Source organism: Humulus lupulus, chromosome 1 (assembly GCF_963169125.1).
Source record: "Humulus lupulus chromosome 1, drHumLupu1.1, whole genome shotgun sequence".
Lineage (NCBI taxonomy): Eukaryota > Viridiplantae > Streptophyta > Magnoliopsida > Rosales > Cannabaceae > Humulus > Humulus lupulus.
In genome coordinates this window covers 55,298,604-55,305,802 of record NC_084793.1, presented here as the reverse complement: position 1 = coordinate 55,305,802, position 7,199 = coordinate 55,298,604, and positions in this window count along the sequence as shown.

Here is a 7,199-nt window from a genome sequence, read left to right as displayed (position 1 = left end):
GCTGATCAAGTGTAAATCTATTTTTGAATTGTAAACATTTTTTAAACCTTATTTTGGGATCCCAGATGTTTTATATTTAACGTTTTCAATGAAGTTGACCATTTTAAAAGAATACAGCCTTAAACTCTGGTTTAATTACACTTTTGGTTTTAGAAACCACTTTGAGTCAATTAAATGCACAATTTCTGTTTTAAACTCACTTAGTAACGGCTCTAAGGTGGTAGGGCGTTACACTTCATCCGGGTACCACGAAGATGTATCAGGATCTACGAACATTATATTGGTGGCCCGGGATGAAGATGGATGTGATAGAGTATGTGGCCAGATGTTTGACATGTCAGCAAGTGAAGGCTGAGCATCAGCGACCAGGGGGATTGCTTCAGCCCTTGGGTATTCCGGAGTGGAAGTAGGAGGACATTACCATGGATTTTGTGGGAGTTCTACCCAGGACAGTGGGACTCTATGACTTGGTGTGGGTGATAGTGGATAGATACACCAAGTCAGCTCATTTTCTGCTAGTAAAGTCAACCCACACATTGGAACAGTATGCAGAGTTATATGTGAGGTAGCTCGTCTCCATGGGGTTCCTAAGTCTATTGTATCTGATCGAGACCCTATCTTTACCTCCATGTTCCGGGGAGCTCTGCAGAGAGCCATGGGGAATCAGTTGAAGTTTAGCACAGCTTTTCATCCTCAGACTGATGGACAGTCTGAGAGGACGATTCAGGTGTTAGAAGATATGCTTAGGGTGTGTGTGATTGACTTCGAGGGGTCTTGGAGTAAGTATCTCCCGTTGATTGAATTTTCGTATAACAACAGTTATCAGTCCATGATTGGAATGGCTCCTTATGAGTTGCTATATGGAAGGAAGTGTAGGTCGCCCATTCATTGGGACGAGATGGGTGAGAGAAATTATTTGGGGCCAGACATGGTTCAAAAGACAAATGAAGCTATTGAGAAGATCCGAGCTATAGTGTTAGCTTCGCAAAGTAGACAGAAAAGCTACGCTGACCCTAAGTGTAGAAACATGGAGTTCCAGGTTGGGGACCACGTGTTTTTGCGAGTCTCACCATTGAGGGGGGTGAGGAGATTTGGAGTAAAGGGCAAGTTGAGCTCTCAGTTTGTTGGACCTTTCGAGATTCTAGAAAGAATTGGACAAGTGGCTTACAGGTTGGCCTTGCCACCATCGTTGTCAGGAGTTCATGATGTATTCCATGTCTCCATGTTGCGGAAGTATGTACTGAAGTATGAGGACTTAGAACTGCAGACAGATTTGTCCTATGAGGAGCGACCGGTTCAGATTTTGGACTGGAAGGACAAAGTTCTACGGAATAAGACAATTCCGTTAGTTAAAGTATTGTGGAGAAATAGCAAGGTCGAGGAAGCGACCTGGGAGCTAGAGACACTGATGCAGGATCAGTATCCTGAGCTATTCAGGTAAATTTCGAGGACGAAATTCTCAGTAGGAGGGGATAGTTGTAACGACCCAAAATCACTAATATGGCTTAAGGGCCTTGATTAGTGTGCCGGGAGGGCATAATTGGTTTATGTGTGAATTTATTAATTTAATTCATGATTATATGATAAGCATGCTAGTATGTTTATATGAATGTAAATGTGATTATATGCTATAATTGTGAGAACCACATTATTATGTGGGTGAATCTGCAGCATGCGGCTTGAAGCGATCCTAGGGAGCTAGTTAGCAGGAAAGTCACAATGGGGCTTAATACTTGACTTTGGGCAAGTCAAGGGGTATTTCAGCTATTGGATGATTATTTAGGTTATCGGGTTATGGAAATAAATAATTTGAGATATATTTGAGGTTAGGAAGTCTATGTGGGAATACTGGGGAATTTTACCATTTTGCCCTCGGGGACGTTTCTGGCACCCCGAGCCTCGGGATTAACTTAATTGCCTAAGAATAAACTAAGTAAAACACAGAATTCGGTGGAACATTAGGAACCGGCCTTCTCTCCTTTCCTCTTTCTCTCTCAAATGAAACCACTAGAATCTAAGGGAAATTCAGCTGAAAACTCTGTGATTTGAGCTAGAGTTTTGAGGGAATAGCTTAGTTTTAGCTAAGGGATTCAACCAGGACTGAGGTAAGGATTGAATTACACTTTTTGTTGTTAAATTCTGTGGTTTTGATTGAGTTCTAAGAGGTTTTTGGGTTTTGAAATTGAAGACTGAATTGAAGCTAGGAACTTGGAAGTTAGCTCATAAATTGCTTAAAGAATTGATTCTGCAGTGAAGGTAAGCTCGAATTTATGATTTAATATTTGAATTCTGATGTTTTCTTGGCTGGTTTTAGTGTTCTTGAGCTTTTGGGTTTCAGAGATTGAAGTGGGGTTTTGATGAGTTATTAGGCTAGGTTTTCCCTGGATTATGTTGCTGGAACCATGTTAGAAGCTCTGTGATAGTTGAGTTATGGAATTAGGATGGTTTTGAGTGAGGTTTGAGAGCTAAAAATGGAGGTTTTTTCTGGGTTCGAAGGGTTCGGGCCGCGGCATAGTTCTTGGTGAGCCGCGACCCTCTGAAGCTGATGCATGCTGAGGAAGGAGGGCGGGCCGCGGCATGGGGCTTGTAGGGCCGCGGCCCGTGTCTGGTTCTGAGCGTGGGAGGACTCTGTTTGAGGGCCATGTCGCGGGATGGGAGGCTAGAGCCGCAGCCCTTAAGGGAATTTGGGATTTTAAGCATGGGAATTTAACCTAGGGTGCTCGGGATCGAATCTACTACTGTGTTTGGTGGAATTCGATGTTCTGGAGACTTGAACCTTACTTAGAAGCCCTTTTACAATTATTAATGGTATCCCTTATCTTGGTTGTGACTAAGTATAAGCTAGGGGCTCAGGAAACGGATCGTGCTCAAGAGGCATCTCGCGTAACCAGTACATTTGGAAACTAAATGTAAGAAAACTGCACCCGGTTGTGGATTTATAATGGGACTAAGGGTTCCCTATTTTGTATGCTTTGTGAAGGATGGTATTATGCCATGTAACTAGTAAACAAACGGCCTAAGAGTGCCAAAGTTTACACTGGCGCACAGGGCGCGACTCGGCCACTGGTAGCTGAGGACAGCTTATTATGCACTGAGCTCGGTTTAAGCGGGCCGGAGTCAGTGGGATAAATAGAGGGTGTGACCTAAGGTGTCGGCCCTGATTACGGTGTGATTTGATTGTTATTATTGATTGGCGGATTGTTATGTTGTATAGTTGGGTGTTGATTAGCTGAATCTTTGGTTGAATCTTCATGCTTTGTGATTATTGTGGTATGTTAAGTGTATAAACATGCTTAAGGGGTTATCCAAATGTTATTGTTCCTTGTTATATAATATGATATGCTTTCTTGCTGGGCCTTGGCTCACGGGTGCTTCGTGGTGCAGGTAAAGGCAAGGGCAAGCTTGATCAGCCCTGATTTGGAGAGCTCTGAGAGCATAATGTACATGATCAGCTGCTCAGTCGCCACGGTTGAGAGGGAGACAGGAACAGGAGAACCAAAAACGTTCGTTTTTTCCTTAGAGTGGCTAATGGTTGTTTGAACTCTGGAAATTTTGTAAACTGACTTTTGAACGTTATTCCTTTTTGGGATCCCATGTGTAAAAATGTTTAGTTATATGAAATGTACCCTTTTGAGACCAAAACCTTTTAACCCTAGTTCATTAGTGGTTTCTGTATCACATTTTTCACTAAATGACTTGATTAGCAAGTCCTGCACCTTTATAAGTACACAGTGTAGTGGTCTTGGCTATCCAGGGCGTTACAGGAGTGGCTCCTTATGAGATGTTGTATGGTAGGAAGTGTAGATCACCTATTCACTGGGATGAGATGGGTGAGCGCAGATACTTGGGTCCTGAGGCAGTTCAGAGGACTAATGAAGCCATTGAAAAGATCAGAGCTCGGATGCTTGCATCATAGAGTAGACAGAGAAGTTATGCAAATTCAAAGCGCATGAACGTGGAGTTCCAGGTGGGAGACTATGTTTTCCTTAGAGTCTCACCACTCAAGGGGATGAAGAGATTCAGGAAAAAGGGCAAGCTGAGCCCTAGATTCGTAGGACCTTTTGAGATCCTGGAAAGGATCGGTCAAGTGGCTTATAGATTGGCATTACCTCCGGCATTGTCGGTCGTGCACAATGTGTTTCATATTTCGATGCTGCGGAAGTATGTATCTGATGAGACTCATGTATTGAGTTATGAAGATTTGGAGATGCAGACAGATTTTCCTTTGAGGAGCAGACAATTAAGATATTAGACAGAAAGGACAAGGTCCTGAGGAATAAAGCCATACCTTTAGTGAAGGTATTATGGAGGAACAGAAAGGTCGAAGAAGTGACCTGGGAATTGGAATCATCCATGCGGGACCAGTATCCCGAGTTGTTCAGGTAAAATTTCGAGGACAAAATTCCTATAAGAAGGGGATAGTTGTAACATCCCAAATTCCCTAATATGACTTAGTGCCTGGATTAGGGGGTCGGGAGGCAATAACTATTTTAATTATGTGTTAATATAGTATGAGCATGTCATTATGTGAATTATATTATAATATAATTATGCTTGCCTGTTTAAAAATATTAAATGTGTGTGTGGATCCATTTCTTATAAGAATGGCATTTTAGTAATCTGACCCATTGAGGGTATAATTGTAAATATGTGTGTGTGTGTGTGTGTGTGTGATTGATATATTTGGGTTACTCAGCGCGAGGCAATCCTGGTGAGCAAGTTAGCGGAAAAGTCACAACAGGGTAAAATACCCGGCTCGGGGTGAGCACAGGGGTATTTTGGTAATTTAGTACATTACCGAGATTTATTGGGTAGTGGGAGATTAAATGATTAATATTTTGAGGTAGTTTGGGATTTAGAGGAACACTTGAGGATCTACGGGAAGTGGAAATTGACGGAATTTCCCTTGAGATCACTATAGGATTTAAGTTAGTTATAAGGGTATTTTGGACTTTTTGGTAAAAGGGAAGTGTTTGGTTTAGGCAGCTGAGACCTTAGAACTATTCATAAAGAAAGAAAGAAGGAAAACTCTCTCTCTCTCTCCCGAAGCTCTCTTTCTCTCCTTGGTAGCTTGGAAATTTTGAGAAGATTGAAGGGACAAAGCTTAGGAAACTGGAGAGTTAAACTTGTGGAACTTGGGGATTAGCTCAAGGGTGAAATTATCTCAGAGGTAAGGGTATGAACTTGAATTTAATTATGTCAATTCTGTTAAGTTTAGAGAGTGCATGTGAGGGGGTTTGAAGAGTGAATTTTGGATTTTTGATGAGTTTTCAATCAAGTATTGAGCTAGGTTTTGTTGCTGGAAAAGTGTTAAAATTGATTATGGTGATTGAATTGAAGTTTTAAGTGTGATTGGGTTGATTTTAATTGGGTTCGGCTAGGGGAAAAACCCAGGAGTTCTGGGTTCGAAGGGGTCGGGCCACGGCCCTGTTCTTGGGGTGTCGCGTCATTCTTGAACCCAGGGAGCCAAGGAAGGCCCTGTCGCAAAGGCGCGCCGCAGCGCCTCTTAGGCAGTGCCGCATCGCGTGTTTAGTTAAGTGGGGAGGCTGAGCCTCTAACTTGGGGCGGGTCGTGGTGCAAGGGCATGGGGCCGCGACGCTTCCCCGACAGGGTTTTGAGTGCCGGAACTCAACCTTAAGGGCTCGCGATCGATCCTACTACCATGTTTAGTGGAATTCAATGTCCCGGAGGCTAAGACTCGGTCCAGAGTCTTTATTCACTCGTTGTTGACAGGATTCTTTATCATGGTTGTGACTAGCTCAACGCTAGGGGCTCGGATCAGGGATCGTACTCAAGAGCCGTTCATCGATAGGTTGCATTTGGACTGAAGGTAAGAAAATTGCACCTGGAATATGATATACATGATTGGGGCTCGGCCCAAATGCTGAACAAAATCTTGAATTGGTCGTTGGGCCTGTGAATGCACATGATTATGATTATGATTATGCCTATGTATGTTTGTTTAAATGTATTATAATGCATTGTATCTGTATATATATGATAAATGGATTACGTGATTGTCTGCTGTGACTAGGGGGCTCGGTTTATAAACCAGGGATTTATTATTGTATCTAGTTAAAGATCGACTTACTAGTCGAGGGCATATATGATTTAAGGGGCTCGACTTATAAGTCAAGAATCTCTTAAGCACGGCTTATAAGTTAAGGGTCTTTAGGCTTCGACTTACAAGTCGAGGGTCTGTGAGGTTCGACTCATAAGTCGAGGATCTGTAGGACTCAGCTTATGAGCTGCGACTGGCATTACGCACGTGGAGTGCAGGCCATTATGCCTGGGCCACCTTGGGGGTGCGCCAAGCACCTAACTGGCTCGGATGCCAAACAAATTGAAAGGGAGTGCAACACGCACTTGTGCAACTCTATGGTTGCTGATCTGTATAATGTTTATGCTAGCTTCAGTTATTACTGCTAAGTCTAATGTATTACTCCGTGAATTGTTGAATATGTTTTCTTGCTGAGTCTTTTGGCTCACGGGTGCTTTGTGGTGCAGGTAAAGGTAAAGGGAAGCTTGGCCAGCCATGAGTTGGATAGCGATAGCAGTGACGTGTACATATGTAGTCCACTCGACCACCACGACCGAGAAAGTCAAGGAAACTAGGGTTGAACCCAGTTTTGCTGCATAGGTCGACTTATTTTGTAACCTTGGTGTTGTAACCGACTTTTAAACTTGTATTTTGGGGATCCCGTGTATAGAACAAAGCTTTTGGTTTAATGAAAATGTTTATGACTTGACCAAATTTTAAATACCTGAACCCGTAGTGGCTTAATCACCTGTTTAGTCCAAATGACTCGTTTAGCGAGTCCAGCACTAATTTTAAACACACTTGGTAACAGACCTTAATTAGCAGGGCGTTACACCAACAATGTACAGAAGTTTAATAGGTGTTCTTCAATATTTGAGTCACACAAGACCAGATATAGCCTTCTCAGGAAATAAACTTAGTCAGTTTCTAAAGAGTCCCACGACGGTGCATTGGAGTGTAGCTAAAATAATTTTGAGGTATCTTAAAAGGACCATAAAACATGGAATACACATAGTGCCAACTGATAATTTAACACTTACAGGCTTTTCTGATGCCAACTGGGCTTACTTCCCAGATGATAGGAGATCCGCAGGGGTTATTGTGTTTTTTTAGGAGATACACTAGTGTCATGGTCATCCAAGAAACAATCTGTGGTTGC